Here is a 26,462-nt window from a genome sequence, read left to right on the forward strand (position 1 = left end):
ACTAAAACAATTAATATTATAATACAAAAAAAAAGTAACCAACTACTTAAAATATTTAATTAAAAAGTAATAAATAACAATAAAATATCCTTAAATTAACATGCATGAGTACTGCATGTTTTTGTTTAAGAACTAATACAGTTAGCACTAGAACTTTGAAAAATGGTGTGGTCTATATGAAAACTATGCATGAGCAAGTTTATTCATTAGAGATAGTGAAGTAAAGAACATCAACCTTGATCATTTAAAATCAAATGAGAAAAAGGAAATCGAAAAATTATTAAAGCATTTCAATAAACTTATCTATAAAGAAGGGGACAAGATCACAAATACAAAAATTCAGGCTAGTGGTTGATTACAGGAGGTTAAACCAATTGACTGTAGACGATAAGTATCCCCTACCGAATATCGAATGAAGCTTAGATAAATTGGGCAAAGCACAGTACTATAGCACTACAGATCTAGCAAAAGATTACCATCAGATTTTAATGGCAGAAAGCGAAATCCAGAAAACAGCTTTTGTCACTCCGCAAGGTCTATATGAATACGTCCGAACGCCTTTCGGGTTTAAAAATGCCCCAGCTACTTTAGTTTAGAGCAGAACAGTTAATAAAATATTTGAATGCCAAAAATAGGTACCACTCAACTATCAAATGTTCTCCAAGGGACGCCAAAGAAAACATTTGTCTATCCATATTACAAGATAGAATAAATACAACAAAACAGAAAACAATAGCCAAATGAAATCAAAACAGAGAAGAATATATAGAAAACAGACAAACAGGATCAATTAAAAACTACAAAAGATTACGGCATAAAGATCAACCATATTTCAGAATATTTCCCTTAAAAAACGTCCATCCGGCAAATATAAAAAGACCAATAAAATTGGAAAACATAGAAAATCCAAATGAGAATGATGACGATTCATTCAGTCTAAGAGCATTTAATGGAGATAATAACATTTAATTTTTTTCTACATATATATACATGATTTTTTTTACCCCAGAGGGTAAGGGGTCTTTCTAGAGTATACCCATGGTAAGAGATGCCTGTCGTATGAGGCGACTAAAATCCAATTTAATTTTTTTTTAAATCAAAACCCAAAACGGTTATACATTTTTACTTTTACAGATGACGATAATAATTATTGTTTTAACAATAATCATATCATTGGTGACAGCACTTTTGCAAATTACACCAATAATAGAAGATGCGGGGTATACAATTATACAAGCAGGGGACATATAAATAGTTAACGAAATAAGTACAGTAAGTAAGTAAGTACATACTATAAATCCGAACAAGATAGCAGACATAGTTGATCAGGTTAAAGAAAATATTGAAAAACTAAATATTGAAAATAAAGAAATTTTGTTTGATGAAATAAAATATATAAAAGCAAAAATCACATCTATAACATCGAATATCAAAAAGAGAAATAAAAGAGGCTTGATAAATATAGGAGGAATAGCATATAAATGGATGTTTGGAGTCATGGCTGATGATGACAGACAAGACACTTTGAACCATTCAAAAATTATTGAAGAAAATGGCCATAATGCCATTGTAAATTTAAATAAACAAATAGTAATTAATGAACATTTAAATAGATCACTAAACTTATAAAAAGGAACTATAGAATCATATAGGAAACAAATAATAGAAACTTTAAATATAATAAACAAAGAGGAAAATAGAATTGAAAGAAAAATTTTGTATAATGATGAAATGAATAAACTAAAATTCATAGAAAGTAAAGTTCAAGAAATACAAAATAATATAGCGGCGGCTAAATACAATATGGTACATCCAAGTATGTTAACTAGGGAAGAAATTGAAAAATATGAGATTGATTTTTACAAACTAAAATTATCAAAAGTAGGAGTAGTAAAGGGTGATTTTTTTGAGGTTAGGATTTTCATGCATTAGTATTTGACAGATCACGTGGGATTTCAGACATGGTGTCAAAGAGAAAGATGCTCAGTATGCTTTGACATTTCATCATGAATAGACTTACTAACGAGCAACGCTTGCAAATCATTGAATTTTATTACCAAAATCAGTGTTCGGTTCGAAAATTTTTTATCGACAAATTTTGTTCAGCGATGAGGCTCATTTCTGGTTGAATGGCTACGTAAATAAGCAAAATTGCCGCATTTGGGGTGAAGAGCAACCAGAAGCCGTTCAAGAACTGCCCATGCATCCCGAAAAATGCACTGTTTGGTGTGGTTTGTACGCTGGTGGAATCATTGGACCGTATTTTTTCAAAGATGCTGTTGGACGCAACGTTACGGTGAATGGCGATCGCTATCGTTCGATGCTAACAAACTTTTTGTTGCCAAAAATGGAAGAACTGAACTTGGTTGACATGTGGTTTCAACAAGATGGCGCTACATGCCACACAGCTCGCGATTCTATGGCCATTTTGAGGGAAAACTTCGGACAACAATTCATCTCAAGAAATGGACCCGTAAGTTGGCCACCAAGATCATGCGATTTAACGCCTTTAGACTATTTTTTGTGGGGCTACGTCAAGTCTGAAGTCTACAGAAATAAGCCAGCAACTATTCCAGCTTTGGAAGACAACATTTCCGAAGAAATTCGGGCTATTCCGGCCGAAATGCTCGAAAAAGTTGCCCAAAATTGGACTTTCCGAATGGACCACCTAAGACGCAGCCGCGGTCAACATTTAAATGAAATTATCTTCAAAAAGTAAATGTCATGAACCAATCTAACGTTTCAAATAAAGAACCGATGAGATTTTGCAAATTTTATGCGTTTTTTTTTTAAAAAAAGTTATCAAGCTCTTAAAAAATCACCCTATAGTATACAGAAACGATACAATAATATTCGCAATTCAGATACCAAGAACATTTTTTCAAACTAAGATTCAATTAATTGTCGATATACCAAAAAAGACAAGTATTTTCTAAATATTTTTCATTCCTCTAAAATGTAAGTTGAATCTTCAGATTCAACTACATACATACATATTAACGTGCATAAATACATAAACAAAGAAATATGCATAAGCAAGCAATCATATTTTAAATTCCTTTAAAAATGAAATCCAATGCCACTGTTATTATTTGATATGTTTATTTAGGATATGCCGGGTCGTTGATGCTGAGGAATGTCAAGACAGCACAACGGCTCCAAGTAAATTTAGCAAATAAGATTTTAATAAACAATAAAATTATTAATAATAAACTGAACGGCGAGCCGCACAGTACGGAAAATTAGCCGGAGTTTTTTATTCAAACGGAAAATATGTAATTTCTGATAAATTACATATAATATCGTAATTCACGCGGAAACTTTGCAATTTTATAAAATTGTCTCTGAATTTCTCTTTGACTTTCTAATACCAATGGGATGGTTAAGCATTCTCTTAACAATGAAATGTTGTGGCACACTCTCCTTATTGCGTGACAGGAAGAACTTTTTGAAACGCCACATAGGTCACCGCCAGTTCTTTGCATGCAGCCAGTTGCAAAGAAACGCAATGTTAGTAAAAGCATTAATTCGGGAGACATAGCACCATTTCTGCAATATTTTCCAAAGAATAACATAACTTTTAATTGGAAATACTTCCTTGTATACTTACTTCTTAATTTTGTGCTGGATTTTGTTCCTAATCAGTTCAAGTATCATCATCATTAGTCAAACGAAATCTATACCGAAAATCAACGTCATCATAACATGTAAAACAATTTTTTCTTTCCCTCATTATACGGGAGCGGCGATTTATAAACATATTTATTAAAACCTCGCACTTTATATCACTTTCGTCGTCAGATTCTATTTTTATACTCTCGCAACAAAGTTGCTAAAGAGAGTATTATAGTTTTGTTCACATAACGGTTGTTTGTAAGTCCTAAAACTAAAAGAGTCAGATATAGGGTTATATATACCAAAGTGATCAGGATGACGAGTAGAGTTGAAATCCGGATGTCTGTCTGTCCGTCCGTCCGTCTGTCCGTCCGTCCGTGCAAGCTGTAACTTGAGTAAAAATTGAGATATCGTGATGAAACTTGGTACACGTATTTCTTGGCTCCATAAGAAGGTTAAGTTCGAAGATGGGCAAAATCGGCCCACTGCCACGCCCACAAAATGGCGGAAACCGAAAACCTATAAAGTGTCATAACTAAGCCACAAATAAAGATATTAAAGTGAAATTTGGCACAAAGGATCGCATTAGGAAGGGGCATATTTGGACGTAATTTTTTTTGGAAAAGTGGGCGTGGCCCCGCCCCTACTAAGTTTTTTGTATATATCTCGGAAACTACTATAGCTATGTCAACCAAACTCTACAGAATCGTTTTCTTTAAGCATTTCCATATACAGTTCAAAAATGGAAGAAATCGGATAATAACCACGCCCACCTCCCATACAAAGGCTATGTTGAAAATCACTAAAAGTGCGTTAACCGACTAACAAAAAACGTCAGAAACACAAAACTTTACGGAAGAAATGGCAAAAGGAAGCTGCACCCCGGTTTTTTTTAAAAATTGAAAATGGGCGTGGCGTCGCCCACTTATGGACCAAAAACCATATCTCAGGAACTACTCGACCGATTTCAATGAAATTCGGTACATAATATTTTCTTAGCACCCTGATGACATGTACGAAATATGGGTGCAATCGGTTCACAACCACGCCTTCTTCCAATATAACGCTATTTTGAATTCCATCTGATGTCTTCTCTGTATAATATATACATTAGGAACCAATGATGATAGCGGAATAAAACTTTACACAAATACGGTATTTGAGCTGAGGTATCACGTTTAAAAAAATATGTAAATGACGGATAATGAAATCTCGATTATCACTTTATCATGCGAGAGTATAAAATGTTCGGTGACACCCGAACTTAGCCCTTCCTTACTTGTTTACAATATATTTATCTTCCGCTACTTGCAAATCAGCTGATAGGAAAACGTTAACATAGTTGCATATGACAGTATTTAATTAATATTCAAATGGCAAAGGGTGACCATTTAAATACAAATTAAGTCAAATGGTGAAACTGAAATAAATTAATTTTCACTTAAATCAGTTTCGTGAAACCGGCTGTAAGATTATAAAATGTAGGCAGTAAGAAATTATAAATAAAACAGGCAACGTAAAAATAAGTGTACTGCCCAAATAATTACATGTAGTTTCTTTTACTTGCGACAAACAATAGTTTGTTAAATCGTGCATTGATCTGCATGTTCATACATTCATGTGTACATAATACGTATATGTAATATTATATTTGTATACATTGCCGAACAAATAATGCACAAGCATATAAACATATGTAAATACAAATGGGTACTCATGTGAATATGTCACCAACAAAAAATTGAAACATTGTTCTACAAGAACCAAAATTGTGTAAAATAGTAAGATTTCAAATAAAACATCTTTAACAAATTAAAAAAAAAACATGTCCAGAATAGACATCCTACAGTGGTCATTAGTCATTAGTTTTTCTTTGAAAATATTAAAAGTGGGTATTCTAAACAAACAAATGATCAACCACACTAATGATAATTCCTTGTTAGAAATATGTATGTGAAACCATCATGTGGGATGCACTAACGCAAACAGTAAGAAAGTCATCCAACAATTCCAAACCAAAAACTAATTGTATTGGTATTGTAGATGCGCTGATTTAGAGCGTGATCTAGGCGTAAATTCGGTTAACGCGGAAATGTTAAAAATTGCAACAGCACATGGTGCAAGATTGCTACAGCATTGTGACGAAGAAGTAGCTATGTTAACTTCTTGAGATGGACCACCAAGACGACTCAAAAGCCCCAAACCCTGTGATCTTTCAAACTAGCCAATACATATGTTTAAATCATATTCAAGTTGCTTGTTAGACGAGTCTTTTATTTCAATTAGTTGCAATGTATAAACAAAATAAAAAAGCCGATTATTTGACCAAAATTCACATTTTAACCATTCATCACTCCCCGTATTCACCTGATAAAGCACCGTGCGACTTCCTCCTTTTCGGAAAAATGCAAAGAATGGAGATTTCTATTTTGCAGTAATCAATATATTAAAAATTTAAAGGGTAATGAAAACCGAATAACAAAATGTTCCAGTTATTAATGTTTTGGAATATGCAAGAATTCACAGACTAAGAACACAAGACACCTATGAAGTAATGTATAAATATCCAATTATAAACAAATTATGCCAAACTTTCACACTAACACCTTTAATGTATAAACAAGGCAAATTATAACTAGACAACTTATTATGCAACAATAATCACACTCCTGTACGAAACTGTTAACACAATTTAAGCAAATACATATTTAAACAGCAAAAGGAAGATTAATGAACTATACTCATATTACTAAAAAAAGAAGCACATTGTAACATAATCCAAAGATAATAAAGAGCTATCGTGTAATAGATTTAAGTCATGAGGGGGATTCTCTTGCTCTTGCAAGGTTGCAGATTGCAAAAATCCTATACCGAAATATACAAGGGCATGAGAGCACCTATTGCAGAATCTAGTGATGTATAATATAGCGTCAAAATATGTATTTAAGTAAAATGACAGCTAGCATAGGGTTGCAATTATTTTTTTACACGTCATTGCACGAAAATAAAAATGGGTCTTGGTCTGACATATTTTAGAGCCATTGCAAATATTTTTCTGCAGGTGTTTGTTGTTTTGCCGGTGCACCAAGAGGAAATATCTGCAATTCGTGCACCGTAAAAGGGTTTTGCAAGAGCCAGAGAATACCCCTAAGGTATTATTATAATCGACGGAACGCATAAAGTAAATAACAAAACCGTAAAAGGAATGGAGGATGGAATCATGTGTAGAAGTTCAGGCAAATGAGGAAAGTTCTCTAATTGTCATTCACTTTGGAGTAGCCAGAAACGCTGGGTTTGGAACCCGTCACGTAAAAAACACTACCAATGAAAACTAATCGACAGAGTTGGATGAGAGACTCCCCTGTTGATAACGATCATGGCAAACGAAATAAGAAACGACCTGGAATGTCCGGTCCCTTAATTGGGAAGGTGCCGCTGCCCAGCTGGTTGATGTTGTCTTGTAAATTAAGGGCTGACATCATCGCCGTCCAAAAAATGCGATGGACGGGACAAGGACTGAGGCGAGTAGGTCCTTGTGCCATTTACTGCAGTGGCCATATAAAGATACGCAAGTTTGGTGTGAGATTCGTGGTGGGAGAGAGACTACATCGCCGAATACTGTCAATCACTGCGGTGGATGAGCGCCTAACCACAATTCGTATCAAAAAGAGGTAAAGAGAAAGAACAGCTGATACGATGAGGAGTAACGGGTCGCAGCGAAAAGTAAACAGACTGCCTACCTCGAAACGTTACGATCGACCAGAACACGTGCGGGATGGGATGATACCGAGAATTGAAAAGAGAAGCGAGACGCAATTGCAGACAGAGAAAGAAAGAGGCCGAAATGCGTGAGTATGAAGGCTTGACAAGCTGGCTACTAAAATTATGGAGGGAACTTTTCTCCAGCCAGCTGAATGGCAATGAAAGTATAACACCAGGAAAATGTGAACACGATTGCCCAACCGATGACGACGGAGCAGACGTTCCATTGCCCTACCATGAAAAAGTCAACATACTGATTGGACCTTATCAGTGTGGCATTAGACCTGAAAAATCAACAACCGACCAGATATCCATCATGCGCCAAATCTTGGAAAAGGCCCGTGACCCGTGAAATGAGAATCCACACACACCACCTCTTCGTCGATTTACAAGCTGCCTTTATGCCGCGATGTCTGTATTTGGTATCCCCTCAAAGCTAATACGGCTGCGTTAACTGACGTTGAGCAATACCAAAAGCTCCGTCAGGATCGGGAAGGACCTCTCCGAGCCGTTCGATACCAAACGAGGTTTCAGACAAGGCGACTCCCTATCGTGCGACTTCTTCAATCTGCTGCTGGAGAAAATAATTCGAGCTGCAGAACTTAATCGAGCAGGTACAATTTTCTATAAGAGTGTACAGCTGCTGGCGTATGCCGATGATATTGATATCATTGATCTCAACACCTGCGCCGTTAGTTTTGCTTTCTCCAGACTGGATAAGGAAGCGAAGCAGATGGGTCTGGCAGCGAATGAGGGCAAGACGAAATATATCCTGCCATCAAACAAATAGTCGTCGCGTAAGCGGTGTCTATGCCAGTAAAGAAGATGAAAAGGAATTGACCTAGCTCAATTCAATGTATCTGTAGAAATTGATTCCCAATATTATCATAACCTGGACCAAGAGGTAAGAGAATTCCAAGGACTACTGTGGGATAACGAATTGCAAGGATACGAAAAAATTCATGTATTAAAAATTTTAGAATTGGAAATTTAGAATCAAAATATCAATTTCGGAATATTCGGAAATTAAACAAATTAATAATTTCATTCGAAAAACGTTTAATTAAAAATACATTTATATTGATAACCACAATAATAATTATCGGGTTGAGCATATGTAGACATAGCTTACAAATTATATATGCTGTATCAGAGAATGAAATATATAAATGAGAATGAAATATATAATCAAGATCTCACAAATGCCGGAGTGCAACATCCCATGAAACAAAAAAGTAAATTGTAGATCAGGAGATCTTTTTTTTATAAAACTACGGAGAGTACATATATATATATATAAACCAAAGTACAGTTAACACTACACACAAAATACTCGTATACCACACCCAGTTGCTAAGTGAATTACAGCGGAAATCGCAACATTCCAGAGTCTTGTCTTTTACACACAGTACCAGATAATACCACACTCAGTTGCTAAGTGAATCACAGCGGAAACCGAACCATTCTAGAGTCTTATCTTTTACACATAGCACCAGATAATATTAAGCCTGTCATGCCCGAATTAAAATGGACGGAGCTAAAACATTTTTCAGGACAGATATAGTACAGGTTAGTCTTAACCCAAGTATGAAGTTATAAAATTTCAAAGTCCTTAATATCCTGGTTGGTTAGGTACAGGATGTTACCTATAGGCAATATTACAGAAATATTTTAAACAAACTATACACTTTTACAATGATTTATTTTTATTTTCAATAACTAGGCTACCTTTATTTATTTATGATGTTCCCTTGGTTTTACAATACAATTTTGCGTAAACGCCTTTTTTCGCTATCTGGACAATTTCACTATGCGAAAACCCTTGCATAGCTTACGATAGAAAAATTCACTGTAAGCTTACACAATACACCAGACTACATAATGCAAAAACCAGCTCGTCAAAAAAAACGGGACTTAGAAGCTTATATGTAAATGTTGCCTATATGCAAGGGTCAACCAATCACAGATCTCCAGCTCATTATAGAAATGCTAAGTATATAAAAATTGTAATAAAGTAAACAATGTTCTCACTTGTTAGACTGCCTAAGTCATAAGTTTATTATACCATGAACATGGGTACTCTATATTAATAGATATTAATAAAGAAACAGTCCTTTAACTTGGACTTAAAAAATATATTTTCTTATTTTATATCGTGAATATGAATATTAACTCGTGCGTAGTTGAGAAGCCCTTAAATTTGTTTGAGCAAACATCTATGAGTGCTCGAATCTCGACTCTCCGGCACGCGATTGCGATGCGTATTCTCTTCGACTTGCAAGACGATTTTCAGTTTCTGGTGAAGAATCTCCATCACGGCGTGTTTTTGATATCCTCACCTGGAACTATTTCTAAAAAGTTGAGATCTAGATCTTTTGGGCATTTTAAAAGGAAAAAACTGAAAAATTGCTTTACGAATTTAATGTACATGTACATATATACATTCCTACTGTCTATACAGTATACGAGTATTCAAGTAAAATTTATTTAATTCCGTACACGACTGTTGCGTAGTGGATTGACCAATGGTATTTAAACATACATATATGTAAGTACATACATATGTTTGTTAAAATGAAAAATAGTTTATTTCTTGACATTGACTCCTCTCAGGTACTCCAGTGACACCTACATATCGCTTATTATTCATACGGCGCATCCCGACAAGCAAAATATTATTTAAAGGAAAACTGGAATAGTAGGTAAATATATACAGTGGCGGACAAAAGTCTACATACACCCCCTATTTCCATTAATATGAGAGTACAAAAAGTTTTTAGAAAAATGTTTTAATACAGTTTCATTCTAATATTTATTATAATAACAATTAACTAAAAAAAATTCATTATTTAACATAAAACAACAAATTTATGGAAGAAAAACTCAAAAAGTGCTTTGACAAAAGTCTACATACAGTTCAAATCTCCTACTTTGTACATTGTAATATTAACAGTAAGGTAACGTTAGCCTTTTTCTTTTATTTCAATATGTTTATTGTTTGATATTTATTGAATTTAGTTGTGGTTTAAACATTTCAATAGCTATAATGGCTCCGCGAAATGAAATATCAATTGATGTAAGAAATTTGGTGATCAAAGAAAGAAAAAAAAATCATATGGTGAAATTTCTAAAATTTTAAACTTGAGTCGAGCAACAGTACAGACAATTCTAAAAAACTTTAAAAATAATGGTTCCAACGAAAATAAACCGCGCAGTGGACGCCCAAAAAAACAATCTCGTAGAGACGTCAGCCTGATTCTCAACGAAGTAGACCAAAATCCAAAAGTAAATGCTCCAAATATAGCCGAACGCATAGTAAGTACGTCACAAATGAGTATCCAACCAAGAACAATAAAAAAAAACTCTAAACGATAACGGATTCCACAGTAGAACACCACGGAAGAAACCTTTTATTTCTGAAAAAAACCGGAAACTTCGTTTAAAGTTCGCCAAAAAACACAAAGAAAAGGAAATGGATTTTTGGAAAAAAGTTTCATTTACAGATGATTCTAAATTCACCCTTTTTGGTAGTGATGAAAGGGTTAAAATTTGAAGGAAAACTAACGCCACGCTTGAACCGAAGAACGTAGTATCAATTGTGAAGCTCGGTGGCGGCAGCGTAATGGTTTGGGGAGCTGTTGCGGCCTCTGGAGTTAGAAATTCGGACTTTATTGAAGGTGAAATGGACGGTTATAAGTATAAGTCTCTGTTGGAACATAATTTGAAGCCTTTGGTGGATAATTTAGGGCTCGGTTCCAGTTGGATATTTCAACAAGATAACGATCCGATGCATGTGGCGCAAATTGTTAAGGACTGGTTGCTTTATTATACTCCAAGGCAATTAAATACACAGCCTCAAAGTACAAATATGAATATTATTGAACATGTCTGGGAGATTTTGGAGCGTAGAATTAGAAAGCACCAAGTTTCTAGCTCTGCTATACTCTGAGAGCGCATATTGGAACCTTGGAACAGGATTACATCTGCAGCGTTGACAAATTTAGCAGAATCAATGCCACGGCGTCTTCAAGCAGTTATAGATGCCAATGGGGACCCAACTAAATACTAAAACGTCTTAATAACTAGCATTTTGTAAAGTTTTTCGCACTGAATTAAGATATTTTTGTACTGTATGTAGACTTTTGTCAACACAACATTTGAGTTTTTATTCCATAAATTTGTTGTTTTATATTAATTACCGGATTTTTTAAGTTTGTTGTTATTAGAAAGAAGATTAGAATAAAACTGTATCAACACATTCTTCTAAAAAGTTTTTGTACTCTCACATCGAAGAAAACAGGGGGTGTATGTAGACTTTTGTCCGCCACTGTATGTGTGCATTTTGTATATATGTTTACAGTTAATATTTTAATCAGAATTGTTTGCATATGTGGAGATATTTATTACTGGAATTAGTACTCTCAAATAATTCAATGAATATTCAGAAAAATTATTAAAATCCTCTAAAATGATAAGAAACATTATATATAGTACATCTGTATATGCATTAAAAAGATATCATTGGCCTCAACACCCGCGCCGATATTCTGCATTCTCCAGACTACATAAGGAGGTACAGTAAATTGGTCCTGTAGTGAACGAGGGCAAGACGAAATATCTCCGGTCATCAAACAAACAGTCGTCGCACGCGACTAGGCTTAGCCACTAGAATTACTCGCTCACTCAACCATTCATTACTTTGGTGGTTAAGAATGATATTTGTGAACATTTTGTTGATAAGTTCGTCTTTTGATGAGACAAAGTTACAGAAATTATTAGGATATGAAATCAATTAGCTCGATTCATCAACAGGTACTCAACCATTACCGGTAGCCGACAATTGCTCGAAGAAATCTTCAGCAGTATTTATCATTAAGCAATGTAACTCTCATTTTTTCAATTCAATTTTCTTCATACTTGTATAGTGTCATAGATTGGATAATTTGAGTCAAGCGTTTATTTTATCAGCAGCCGTTGATCTTGAAATTACTGGCAGTGTTTCGTGGGAACCACCAGGCAATAGAGTCATTGCTCATCTAAAAAATCTCGAGGCAGTGCGTAGATCTTTCAATGTTCAGTTAAGTACTTCTAATGCACACTTATGCGCATTATGCATTCATAATAATTAAAATTTAGCCATTGTTGAGTTTTTTTGGAATAATATTGGATCATACCAGTTCCACCATGCAGGAAATACAAACCACCATTTCCCTTGTCAATTGCTTTCATTAATGAATCATAAACATCCTTTTATTGGGGGTTTAGCAGGGATACGTTCGCATAAACTGCTAAATCTAATCGATTGATCGTCGCGGCATTGTGATGACGATTATGTCAATTCACACAGAAACATAAAATATAATTCCTTGTACTCTTGCAGCTATGACTGAAGTAATAACATATTCAAGTGATTCTTACAAACATGAATTTTGAACAAATGTTTTGAAACATAATTTTAGTTAAATTGTAGTGACTTTCCTCATAAAACGATTAAAAAAGTACCCTATGTCCGTCCCCTAATTTTCAGCCATATCGGGTCAGCGGTTCTTAACTTATAAATAGTGTAACTAACACGACTTTATTTTATATACCTAGACATAGATGGTACTACTAATACCATTTATATGATTTCTAATCAGTCCCTACCTTTAAAAGATACGTATACAAATTTGGCTAATGAGGAACTATTAGATTATGAGATATAGCATTTTGGGTGAAACGACATGTGTTAGTTTACAAAAAATTGATAAAAAAATCATTTCGTGTGTGAAAGCATTGCATTTTGGGGGAAAATGCTGACAATAAAAACATGTCAATCCACTGTCAGCCTAGTGGACTGCACATTATGAACCAATCCTCAAGCGTGGAAAACGAAAAAGTCGGCTGGCAAGGCTATGGCGTCAGTATATTGGGATACACGTGGTATAATATTCATCAACTGATTACTGAGCCAGTTATGATCCTTTCCACTGCCTATACTTCATCGTTTCCGTTTAAATATTGCACAGCACTGTTTGATGCCTCGAATATATGTCTGTATATCTTAAATTATAATAGACAGCTAAATAGATTAATGCACATATCTCCCAAACAGCTAAAGTTAAATTAACAAAACTTGCTAAAAAGAAGTCGCTACCAAGTTTTGATAGTTTTTTTTTTCAATGACACTGTGCTTTGCGTAAAAACTTTCCAATTGGACTTATTTGTATAACCATACAACTATTTCGATCACTTTGGGGTGTGACCATTAGGCTGTTCTAACTTTGTATGGGAAAATTATTTTATTCGAAATTTTTGTCACGAAAGCTGAAAATAGTTGAGACTTGATAAGAAAATGAATCTACGAAAATTTCACGCTTCGTGGCGTGGTCCGGCCTTATAGTGCCGATAGAAAATTGTATTATTAATTGCATGTCAGTCATACCCCAATGGTATCTTCGTTGAATTATGTATGATACATTACAAAAAATTATTTACATTTCACAAATTATTATTTTATATTGCTTCATTCGAGTTTTTTTTTATTTATTTATTTATAATAATTCATATAACAAAAGGAGTTTTATTATATAAATACATAAACGCAGCACTGGCTACGAGGCCTTCAGCTTGTTATTGTTTTGGTATTGTTTGCACTATGATTCTTTGATGAGCAAGATAGTACCGTTACACCGTCTCGGCGTCAATGCTTTTTGGCGTTTCTCATTTTACGGTGAGCTTATTCTGTTTATATTTACAAGCAAGAAAGAGTGATTTGAAGTGAAATGGATTTAAGAAATAAAAATAAAATATTTTTGGTTGGTTCGATCAACTTGAGTATTCTGGGCTCGAAACTACCATCAAATAAGCAAGTGCTACAGGTACTTTTTTTAATATTCGTGTAGTAAAGTTATCTGTGTGTGAAAGTGCAAATCTTGTAATTCGATAAGTACTAATATTTTGGGAAAAGGCTCGTTTGCCCACTAAAGAAAAGCACCATTGCACTAAAAAATTGCAAAAATTGTATGACGAGTGGCGTTTTCTGCAGAAAAATAATAAAAAGTCCGGTGATTCTTACCGTGAAAAAGAAAAAGCTTTTGTTAAAAATTTGGACAATTTATTTGATGTTGCGCATGCAGATGTTATGAAACTCGTAAAGGTTGAAGAAGATAGGCTTCTTCTTCTCGGACAAAGACAGCAGGGTCGTGTTGGTTACCTCGGATCTGTCGATTTTAAGTTATGTCAAGCAGAGGAAAAAAGGCAAAAAAGAAGGCATGATGAAGAAGAACGTCGGGAGCGAAATATTGCTGAACAAAAAATTCAACCGGGAGAAATATCATTTAGCAGTATTTCTGATGATTCAAACGAAGTGGATAGTGATCAAGCCGAAGCTATACCGTCACTGAAGAAATCGAGAGTAGTGAAGAGAAGCCAAAAACATTTTATAACGGCAAAATTAGTTTCTGTCCTAGATCGATGCCAAGTAAGTGTACGGAATGCATTTTATATATTACAAGCGGCTGCAGAAGCTCTTGGCCACAATGTTGACGACTTGGTTATAACTCAAACGTCAATTTATCATCAAAGAAAACACCTGCGCTCTGTGCAAGCTGAGCTGATTAAAGAGAAGTTTAAATCATCACTTCCGCCATTCCTTGTTGTGCATTGGGATGGTAAGATGCTGCCATCATTAAGTAAGTACAAATTGGATTTCATTTACAAAGATTAGAGGCAGGTATCTAAAAATAACATACATTTTATAATCAACATGTCCATGATAAGAGTGCTGAGCGGTTACCAATAGTTGTTTCAGGAATGGACCATGACCAACTTCTTGTCATTTCAAAACTGCCAAATTCAACGGGCAAAGAACAAGCAATAGCAGTATATAATGCGTTGGAGGAGTGGAATGCATCGGAGAAAGTGCAGGCATTATGCTGTGACACTACAGCTTCAAACACTGGCCGATTGAGTGGTGCCTGTGTGCTCTAAGAGCAAATGCTTGATAGAGAGATGCTTTATCTCCCTTGTCGACACCATAAATTTGAGATAGTACTGAGAGGAGTGTTTGAAGCTAAACTTCCACATTTCACATCAAGCCCCGATATTCCGTTATTCAAAGAATTTAAGAAATCTTGGTCAAAGCTTGACAGAGAAAAATATCAAAGTGGTATGGAGGATGAACATTGCCGTGAAAGCATTAACGATGTAATCGATGACATTGCAGATTTTGCTGCACAACAATTAAAAAAAAGTCTAATTAGAGAAGACTATCGAGAGCTTTTAGAATTGACATTAATCTTCTTGGATATAAAAAGCGATACACGAATCCGACTTCGTCCTCCGGGAGCAATGCATCAAGCCAGATGGATGGCACGCGCTATTTACTGTTTAAAAATATTCCTGTTCCGAGCTCAATATCCTATGCAGGAAGAACAAAAAGCAGCACTAGCTGATGTCTGCATTTTCATAGTGCGATGTTATATTAAGATTTGGTTCAAATGCTCCGACGCTACTGCTGCTCCTGTTGACGATTTAAATATAATAAAAAGTTTAAAATATTATGAAAGCATTGATTTTACAACCAGCGATGCTGCACTGCGAAAATTGTCTAACCATTTATGGTATTTGACAGAGGAAGCAGCCGCTTTAGCCTTTTTTGATGACAGACTATCAGTAGAGACAAAAGTCAAAATGGTCAGTGCTCTTAAAAAACCCGGCAGATGCGATGGATGCAAAAAAATTATTCTAAGCTCACAAGACATGGGACAATTGTTAGGTATAATATGAGAATAATACTCTTAAATTTTTATTTTATTCTTAAATTATTGTCTTACAGACGAGACCATGGAGCATTTCATATCTTCCAACAGTCTCAAATTGTTTTCAAGGCTGCAGATAGATACCAGCTTCTTGGATTTCAACCCAGAAACATGGCAGACGCAGGCTTCATATATGGATGGCAAAAAAATAATAAACTCTCTAAAAGTAGTTAGCGACACTGCAGAAAGAGCCATAAAACTAATGCAAGATTACCATGGATTGCTAACCAAAAATGAATGTGATTGGGGTTATATTTTGCAATGCATACAAGAACGTAGAAAAATGTATCCGAATTGTTCAAAACAAACTTTTAAAAGTTGTAAATAATTATAATTTTGTGTAATGTATCATACATAATTCAGCGAATGTACCATTGGGGTATGAGTGACGTGCAATTAACAATACAATTTTCTACCGGCACTATAAGGCGGGGTCCGAGAGGCTTGAAATTTTCGTAGATTCATTTTCTTATCAAGCCTCAACTATTTTCAGCTTTCGTGATAAAAATTTCGAATAAAAATTTTTAACGAACAGGCTAGTGACCATATCAACTACCATCAAACTTTCACCAATTCGACTTTTCGCGAAAGAACTGCATAGCTTTTTCTATATTTATCTCAAACAACTGTTATACTAATGGCACTTTTATACGATGTGCCTTAACGGTTTAACTATGTACTGCAATTGAATTTCAATGATAATAGCGCACCCGCAGAAATGTTTTAGTGAAAAATTATCACCCTTTAATTGAATTATGGCAGGTTGATTATAGATTCAAATATAAAAAAAAATTATTGGCTGACAATGCTAGCACAGCTGCTTTTTATGGAATCTCAACATATGAATATTCTTATGGGATTTGGAAGACTTGGAAATGTATTTGACAAGTACCAAAAGGAAAATAGTGTTCGAAGGGGTGCGTACATTGCGTCATTAGTAACATGACAGGTTATGTTGAGTTTGACAAGCAATGGGGTAGTTTTTTTGTATTGTATTTATCGGTAGCGTCGTAAATATGATGTACCCATATACCTAATAGCAATAGTAACAAAACTTCCCCTATGAATTGTTCTCTTAAGACATTGAAGCGTATATTCGCGCTGCATGGAAGCTGCCCTTATTCGCTAATTAGAAAATAAGCTTTAAATTATATGGCTTCTTTTGGGGTTTAACGATAGTAATCACCAATAATATATCATAAAGAGATGTCAAATAAATGTAAGGATCGGAAAATTCAAAGCCGATTGAAAACTAAAATATGAAGTCAAGAAACAAAGAGGAAGAGCGAGTTGTAAGACTATAATACGGTCAAACGCTGAAAGCAATTACATGGTATGAAATTATAATGCATATCGTATTAGTTAGCATTAACTCAATAATATTAGCTGACGTTCGCACATTACCCCTACGTTGATAACCAAGAATAGTATAGCCAACAAGTTTTAAATAACACAACCAATTAGCAATTTGGGAATAGCATCTTAAATTTGGCGAATAATGTTCTAATTTATGGAATCCACCTATTGTGGTACAGGTAGCAGAAGTTAATTTTTTTTTTGTAATTAATCATTCATGTAATAAAATAGTAAAGTTCCTAAAACTGTGGGATATGGTATTCATGACCCTATTTTGTTCAAGTTAGGCACAAGAACACATTATTATCAAAAACCCCCGAAAGAGACCTTACATTTTACCTCCGATATTTTATTAGGGGGCTTTATAGGAGTCGGCGTGAAAATTGGACGAATAATTTTTGGTGAAATCTCATGTCTCGGGATTCCCACCGATTGATTTCGACTACGTTTAGTACATGGTCTTCTTCTCGACATTCTTTTCTTCTTCTTCTTTACTGACGTAGTCATCGCTTATGCGATTATAGCCGAGTCAAGAACAGCGCGCCAGTCGTTTCTTCTCTTCGCTACGTGGCGCCAATTGGATATTCCAAGCGAGGCCAGGTCCTTCTCCACTTGGTCCTTCCAACGGAGTGGAGGTCTTCCTCTTCCTCTGCTTCCCGCGGCGGGTACTGCGTCGAATACTTTCAGAACTGGAGTGTTTTCATCCATCCGGACAACATGACCTAGCCAGCGTAGCCGCTGTCTTTTAATTCGTTGAACTATGTCAATGTCGTCGTATATCTCGTACAGCTCATCGTTCCATCGAATGCGATATTCGCCGTGGCCAACGCGCAAAGGACCATAAATCTTTCGCAGAACTTTTCTCTCGAAAACTCGCAACGTCGACTCATCGGTTGTTGTCATCGTCCAAGCCTCTACACCATATAGCAGGACGGGAATTATGAGCGACTTATAGAGTTTGGCTTTTGTTCGTCGAGAGAGGACTTTACTTTTTAATTGCCTACTCAGTCCGAAGTAGGACCTGTTGGCAAGAGTTATCCTGCGTTGGATTTCCAGGCTGACATTGTTAGTGGTGTTAATTCTGGTTCCTAAATATACGAAATTATCTACAACTTCAAAGTTATGACTGTCAACAGTGACGTGAGAGCCAAGTCGCGAGTGCGACGACTGTTTGTTTGATGACAGGAGATATTTCGTCTTGCCCTCGTTCACTGCCAGACCCATTTCTTTTGCTTCCTTGTCCAGTCTGGAGAAAGCAGAACTAACGGCGCGGGTGTTGAGACCGATGATATCAATATCATCGGCATACGCCAGCAGTTGCACACTCTTATAGAAGATGGTACCTTCTCTGTTGAGCTCTGCAGCTCGAACTATTTTTTCCAGCAGCAGATTGAAGAAGTCGCACGATAGGGAGTCGCCTTGTCTGAAACCTCGTTTGGTATCGAACGGCTCGGAGAGGTCCTTCTCAATCCTGACGGAGCTTTTCGTGTTGCTCAACGTCAGTTTACACATCCGTATTAGTTTTGCGGGGATACCAAATTCAGACATCGCGGCATAAAGGCAGCTCCTTTTCGTGCTGTCGAAAGCAGCTTTGAAATCTACGAATAGGTGGTGAGTGTCGATTCTCCTTTCACGGGTCTTTTCCAAGATTTGGCGCATGGTGAATATCTGGTCGGTTGTTGATTTTCCAGGTCTGAAGCCACACTGATAAGGTCCAATCAGTTTGTTGACGGTGGGCTTTAATCTTTCACACAATACGCTCGATAGAACCTTGTACGCGATGTTGAGGAGGCTTATCCCACGGTAGTTGGCGCAGGTTGTGGGGTCTCCTTTTTTATGGATTGGGCATAGCACACTTAAATTCTTATCAGTTCTTCGCCGCCGTGTTTGAATAGCTCGACCGGCAATCCATCGGCCCCTGCCGCTTTGTTGTTCTTCAGGCGAGCAACTGCTATTCGAACTTCTTCATGGCCGGGTAATGGAACGTCTGCTCCATCGTCATCGATTGGGGAATCGGGTTCGCCTTCTCCTGGTGTTGTGTGTTCACTGCCATTCAGCAGTCTGGAGAAGTGTTCCCTCCATAATCTAAGTATGCTCTGGGCATCGGTGGCTAGATCACCTTTGGGGGTTCTACAGGAGTATGCTCCGGTCTTGAAACCTTCTGTAAGCCGCCGCATTTTTTCATAGAATTTTCGAGCATTACCCCTGTCGGCCAGCTTATCAAGCTGTTCATTCTCACGCATTTCGGCCTCTTTCTTCTTCTGTCTGCAAATGCGTCTCGCTTCCCTCTTCAACTCTCGGTATCTATCCCATCCCGCACGTGTTGTGGTCGATCGTAACGTTGCGAGGTAGGCAGCCTGTTTTCTCTCCGCTGCGACACGGCACTCCTCGTCGTACCAGCTGTTCTTTTGCACTTTCCGAAAACCAATGGTTTCGGTTGCAGCTGTACGTAAGGAGTTTGAAATGCCGTCCCACAGTTCCCTTATACCGAGTTGTTGACGAGTGCTCTCAGAGAGCAGGAGTGCAAGCCGAGTAGAAAATCGTTCGGCTGTCTTTTGTGATTGCAGCTTCCCGACGTCGAACCTTCCTTGTGTTTGTTTACGTGCGTTTTTTGCTGCACAGTAGCGGGTGCGAATCTTAGCTGAAACAAGATAGTGGTCTGAATCGATGTTAGGACCTCGGAGCGCACGCACATCTAAAACACTGGAGACGTGTCTTCCGTCTATCACAACATGATCGATCTGGTTGGTGGTTTTTCGATCCGGGGACAGCCAGGTAGCTTGATGTATCTTCTTATGCTGGAATCTAGTACTACAGATAACCATATTTCGGGCCCCGGCGAAGTCGATCAGCCTCAACCCATTTGGGGATGTTTCCTCGTGGAGGCTGAATTTACCGACCGTAGTGCCAAAGATACCTTCTTTGCCCACCTTGGCGTTGAAGTCGCCAAGCACGATTTTGACATCGTGACGGGGGCATCTCTCCTAAGTGCTCTCTAAGCACTCATAAAAGGCATCTTTGGTCACATCGTCCTTCTCTTCCGTCGGGGCGTAGGCGCAAATCAGCGATATGTTGAAGAACCTCGCTTTGATGCTGATTGTGGCTAGACGTTCATTTTCCGGAATGAATGATTGTACTCGGCGACGGAGTCTCTCTCCCCCCACGAATCCAACACCAAACTTGCGCTCCTTTATATGTCCACTGTAGTAAATGTCACAAGGACCTACTCGTCTCTGTCCATCGCATTTCTTGGACGGCGGTGATGTCAGCCTTTGTTTTCTCGAGGACATCAACCAGATGGGCAGCGGCACCTTCCCAATTAAGGGACCGGACATTCCAGGTGCATGCCCTCAAATCATAGTCCTTAATTCGTTTGCCATGGTCGTCATCAAAAGGGGGGTCACTCATCCGAGGCTTGTTGTTCCTTGTCATTGGTAAAATTTTTTACGTGGCGGGTCCCAATCCCAGCGCACAACCTTGCGGAGGGGATGTTTCGCCTTCTCACTTTAGCTGGCTTTCAAACGGATGTTCTTAGGCTACCCAGAGGATACTTGGTCAAAGAACGGAAGTCGTGAGCTGCTTGAGTCATATGAAAAAGAATCGTTTCTGGCCACTCCCAAGTAAATGGCGATCAGAGAGCTTTCCTCATTTGCGTGAACTTCTACACATGACTCCATCCTCCACCTCACCCACGATTATTTCCATATAGAAAATTTTTAGCTCCATTTAATTATTTCACTTTCAGTACACAAATCAAGAAGCAATTAATATAACGGGATAAAACTGAACTAATTCATTTAACGTAGCCACCTTAGGACCAAAAACTACTCAAATCCATCCAAAACTGGTCAAGCTCCTAGGTTCCGAATATTTCAACACCAGTATCTTTATCAATGAATATATATGTATGACATTTGAAATTCTTAAAAAACCCTTTCCTGATAGTAGTATGTCTATGTATCAAAAATGAGTTGAATCGGGTCAATACTTCCCTGAGTCCCATATACCCAATATAAAAATTTTCCAACTTCCGGTTGAGTTTATACTGCATATGTATATTGGTCAATATTTAAGATATCTCAATAAAAATTATAGAGCGTGTTTAACTCAATACAGTTTGTCATCCTGATTAAAATAGGTAAAATTGGGCGAAAATTTGACCTATTACCATAAAGCTATTATCAGGATTTTCGATCATTCGGCTGATATTTGAACATATGATTGCTGATTGTTACTAGTTAATAATTGTTACTAGTTAATAGTAAAAATGGTTAATACTACCCCAACATAATATAATGATTTTCGTTTTTCTTACACTACTTATTTAGTACTTACTTTATTAGTCCAATTAAAATAGGCTAAATTATGACTCAGGTTTGCATTAATTCCCAACAAGCTGGATTTTTGTGCAGGCCTTGGATCCGTTATTACAATCGTTTTTTTTATATTAACTTTCCTATTATTTATTGAATCTACCCTACTTAAGAGCCTAACAATAAGTTTGCGAATCTTAAACTTACTCACTTAATTTACACCCTACATGGGTGATTATTTTTTTTTTAAACTATGCCTAAAGTATATTACGTCTGGGCTGGTAAGTCGTTTCTACGTAATCGTTGCTCTATTTCAGTTCGCACGTCTGGAATTTTTAAGTCGCGTTGGATGTTCTCATTTCGGATATACCACGGTGCTCCGGTGATTGTACGAAGAATTTTTGATTGCACACGACGAAGAATTTCGATGTTGCTGCTACTCGCGTTGCCCCACAGCTCACACCCATAGGTCCAGATTGGTTTTAAAACAGTGTTGTATATAATGATTTTATACTCCAGACTCAGAGCTGAGCGAGAGTTAATAAGCCAGTGCAAAGAACATGCCTTTAACTTACGGTAAGTCCTTTTAGCCTCTATGTGGTTTCGCCAAGTAAGTCGCCTATCCAGATGGACCCCTAGTTAAGTAACATGATTGCTTTGTGGTATTTGTACGTTGTTCAGTGCCAAAGGCGAACAGCTGCTCTTGTTTAGGGTAAATGTACGTGCTTACATTTTTGCTCGTTAAACTTTATCCTCCAGTTTGCGAGCCAGTTGGCCACAGCTTCGATATGATTTTCTAGCAGGGCATTTGCATGAATTGGGCACTTGGAGCGACTGATTATTGCAGTGTCATCGGCAAAAGTAGACATAGTCAAGCGGTCGCTTACTGGGATATCTCAAGTGTATAAAACATATAGCATTGGGCCAAGAACACTGCCTTGTGGTACACCAGCTTCAATCGTTTGGGCTTCAGATGTAGTGGTGTTACATCGAATTACAAAATTTCGATCATAAAGATAGGACTTAAACAGTTCGTGGGTGTTTTGCGGGAGTAGCGTTTTTATTTTGTACATTAGACCATCTAACCATACTCGATCAAAAGCCTGCGCGACATCAAGAAATATTGCAGAACAATATTCCCCTTTTTCAAAAGCTGTTCGAATTTCAGATGTGATCCTATGCACTTGTTCGATCGTTCCATGCTTTTCCCTGAAGCCAAATTGGTGAGATGGTATTATGTTGTGGGTTTCAAGATGTGGCTTAATGCGGAGCATAAGAAGTCTTTCAAATAATTTCTACATGCACGATAACAAGCTGATGGGCCTATAGGAGGATGGCTGCGTTTTGTCCTTTCCAAGCTTAGGTATCATCACTATAGTTGACTTTTTCCATTGTTGAGGAAAGTGAGCTTGTTTTGTGATTGCATTGAAAAACATACAGATACAGATTATAGCACAATTTGGTAGCTCAATAATCATTTTTGGAGTAATTAAGTCGTGCCCAGGAGCTTTTCTTGGTTTCAATTTCTCCATAATTTTTGATATCTTTTCAGGTACGAATTTCACTGGCTCAGATTCCATCAAATAGGGTACGGTTGGAAGTGTAAAGTCATTAGTTTCTGGGTTTGGCTGGAAGACATTTTTTAGATGAGCAGCGAAAGTTGCTGACTTTTCTGCATCACTCCGAGCCCATTTGCCATTATTGTCACGTATTGGCATTTCACACTCTATTGGCGCACTTAGAGTTTGATGTGCTTTCCACAACGGGTGCTTTGTACTAGTCTGTGACAGCTTTTGAATATACTGGTACTGCGCACGCTGTTCCTCGCTTCTGAGGGCTCTCGTCAGTGCATGTGTGGCCGCTTTCAACAGCTGTTTTGAGGCTGGTGATCTAAGAACCTGCCACTCCCTTCGTAGGCGTCGTTTTTGTAATACGAGTATTTCAATTACCCTATTAGTTAAGCTATGGTTTTTGTTTTCCATATGTGTGTCTATGTGTGTGCTGATGTATTTTTTGTACTTTAACCCCTACTTAGGGTTGTGCGCTGGGTTTGGGACCCGCCACGTAAAAAACCCCCCCAATGAAAAAGAAAACACAGCCTCGGATGAGAGACCCCCCTTTTGATGACGACCATGGCAAACGAAATAAGGACTATGATTTGAGGGCATGCACCTGGAATGTCCGGTCCCTTAATTGGGAAGGTGCCGCTGCCCAGCTGGTAGATGTCCTCGTAAAGATAAAGGCTGACATCACCGCCGTCCAAGAAATGCGATGGACGGGACAAGGACAGAGACGAGTAGGTCCTTGTGACATTTACTACAGTGGCCATATAAAGGAGCGCAAGTTTGGTGTTGGATTCGTGGTGGGAGAGAGACTCCGTCGCCGAGTACTATCATTCACTCCGGAGAATGAACGTCTAGCCACAATCCGCATCAAAGCGAGGTTCTTCAACATATCGCTGATTTGCGCCCACGCCCCGACGGAAGAGAAGGACGATGTGACCAAAGATGCTTTTTATGAGTGCTTGGAGCGCACTTATGAGAGATGCCCCCGCCACGATGTCAAAATCGTGCTTGGCGACTTCAACGCCAGGGTGGGCAAAGAAGGTATCTTTGGCACTACGGTCGGTAAATTCAGCCTCCACGACGAAACATCCCCAAATGGGTTGAGGCTGATCGACTTCGCCGGGGCCCGAAATATGGTTATCTGTAGTACTAGATTCCAGCATAAGAAGATACATCAAGCTACCTGGCTGTCTCCGGATCGAAAAACCACCAACCAGATCGATCATGTTGTGATAGACGGAAGACACGTCTCCAGTGTTTTAGATGTGCGTGCGCTCCGAGGTCCTAACATCGACTCGGACCACTATCTTGTTGTAGCCAAGATTCGCACCCGCCTCTGTGCAGCAAAAAACGCACGCCAACAAACACAAGGAAGGTTCGACGTCGAGAAGCTGCAATCACAACAGACAGCCGAACGATTTTCTACTCGGCTTGCACTCCTGCTCTCTGAGAGCACTCGTCAACAACTCGGTATAAGGGAACTGTGGGACGGCATTTCAAACTCCTTACGTACAGCTGCAACCGAAACCATTGGTTTTCGGAAAGTGCAAAAGAACAGCTGGTATGATGAGGAGTGCCGTGTCGCAGCGGAGAGAAAACAGGCTGCCTACCTCGCAACGTTACGATCGACCACAACACGTGCGGGATGGGATAGATACCGAGAGTTGAAGAGGGAAGCGAGACGCATTTGCAGAAAGAAGAAGAAAGAGGCCGAAATGCGTGAGTATGAATCGCTTGATAAGCTGGCCGACAGGGGTAATGCTCGAAAATTCTACGAAAAAATGCGGCGACTTACAGAAGGTTTCAAGACCGGAGCATACTCCTGTAGAACCCCCAAAGGTGATCTAGCCACCGATGCCCAGAGCATACTTAGATTATGGAGGGAACACTTCTCCAGCCTGCTGAATGGCGGTGAACACATAGCACCAGGAGAAGGCGAACCCGATTCCCAATCGATGACGATGGAGCAGACGTTCCATTGCCCGACCATGACGAAGTTCGAATAGCAGTTGCCCGCCTGAAGAACAACAAAGCGGCAGGGGCCGACGGATTGCCGGCCGAGCTATTCAAACACGGCGGCGAAGAACTGATAAGGAGCATGCATCAGCTTCTTTGCAAAATATGGTCGGATGAGAGCATGCCCAACGATTGGAATTTAAGTGTGCTATGCCCAATCCATAAAAAAGGAGACCCCACAATCTGCGCCAACTACCGTGGCATTAGCCTCCTCAACATCGCGTACAAGGTTCTATCGAGCGTATTGTGTGAGAGATTAAAGCCCACCGTCAACAAACTGATTGGACCTTATCAGTGTGGCTTCAGACCTGGAAAATCAACAACCGACCAGATATTCACCATGCGCCAAATCTTGGAAAAGACCCGTGAAAGGAGAATCGACACTCACCACCTATTCGTCGATTTCAAAGCTGCTTTCGATAGCACGAAAAGGAGCTGCCTTTATGCCGCAATGTCTGAATTTGGTATCCCCGCAAAACTAATACGGCTGTGTAAACTGACGTTGAGCGGGACCAAAAGCTCCGTCAGGATCGGGAAGGACCTCTCCGAGCCGTTCGATACCAAACGAGGTTTCAGACAAGGCGACTCCTTATCGTGCGACTTTTTCAATCTGCTGCTGGAGAAAATTATTAGAGCTGCAGAACTGAACCGAGCAGGTACTATCTTTCATAAGAGTGTACAGCTGCTGGCGTATGCCGATGATATTGATATCATCGGTCTCAACACCCGCGCCGTTAGTTCTGCTTTCTCCAGACTGAACAAGGAAGCAACGCAAATGGGTCTGGCAGTGAACGAGGGCAAGACGAAATATCTCCTGTCATCAAACAAACAGTCGTCGCACTCGCGACTTGGCACTCACGTCACTGTTGACAGTCATAACTTTGAAGTTGTAGATAATTTCGTCTATTTAGGAACCAGCATTAACACCACCAACAATGTCAGCCTAGAAATCCAACGCAGGATTACTCTTGCCAACAGGTGCTACTTCGGACTGAGTAGGCAATTGAAAAGTAAAGTCCTCTCTCGACGAACAA

At 38.3% G+C, this 26,462-nt stretch overlaps 1 protein-coding gene across 1 annotated transcript in view; it reads left to right on the forward strand.

Moving 5' to 3' along the window:
- Positions 1–19,380, forward strand: part of LOC125779129 (uncharacterized) — a 530,169-nt gene extending 510,789 nt beyond the window's left edge. Inside the window, exon 3 of the mRNA XM_049459744.1 lies at positions 19,226–19,380. The gene's annotated coding sequence lies outside the window, so the exon portion shown is untranslated. The remainder of the gene's footprint in view (positions 1–19,225) is intronic.
- Positions 19,381–26,462: the final 7,082 nt, after the last annotated feature.

Source organism: Bactrocera dorsalis, chromosome 6 (assembly GCF_023373825.1).
Source record: "Bactrocera dorsalis isolate Fly_Bdor chromosome 6, ASM2337382v1, whole genome shotgun sequence".
Lineage (NCBI taxonomy): Eukaryota > Metazoa > Arthropoda > Insecta > Diptera > Tephritidae > Bactrocera > Bactrocera dorsalis.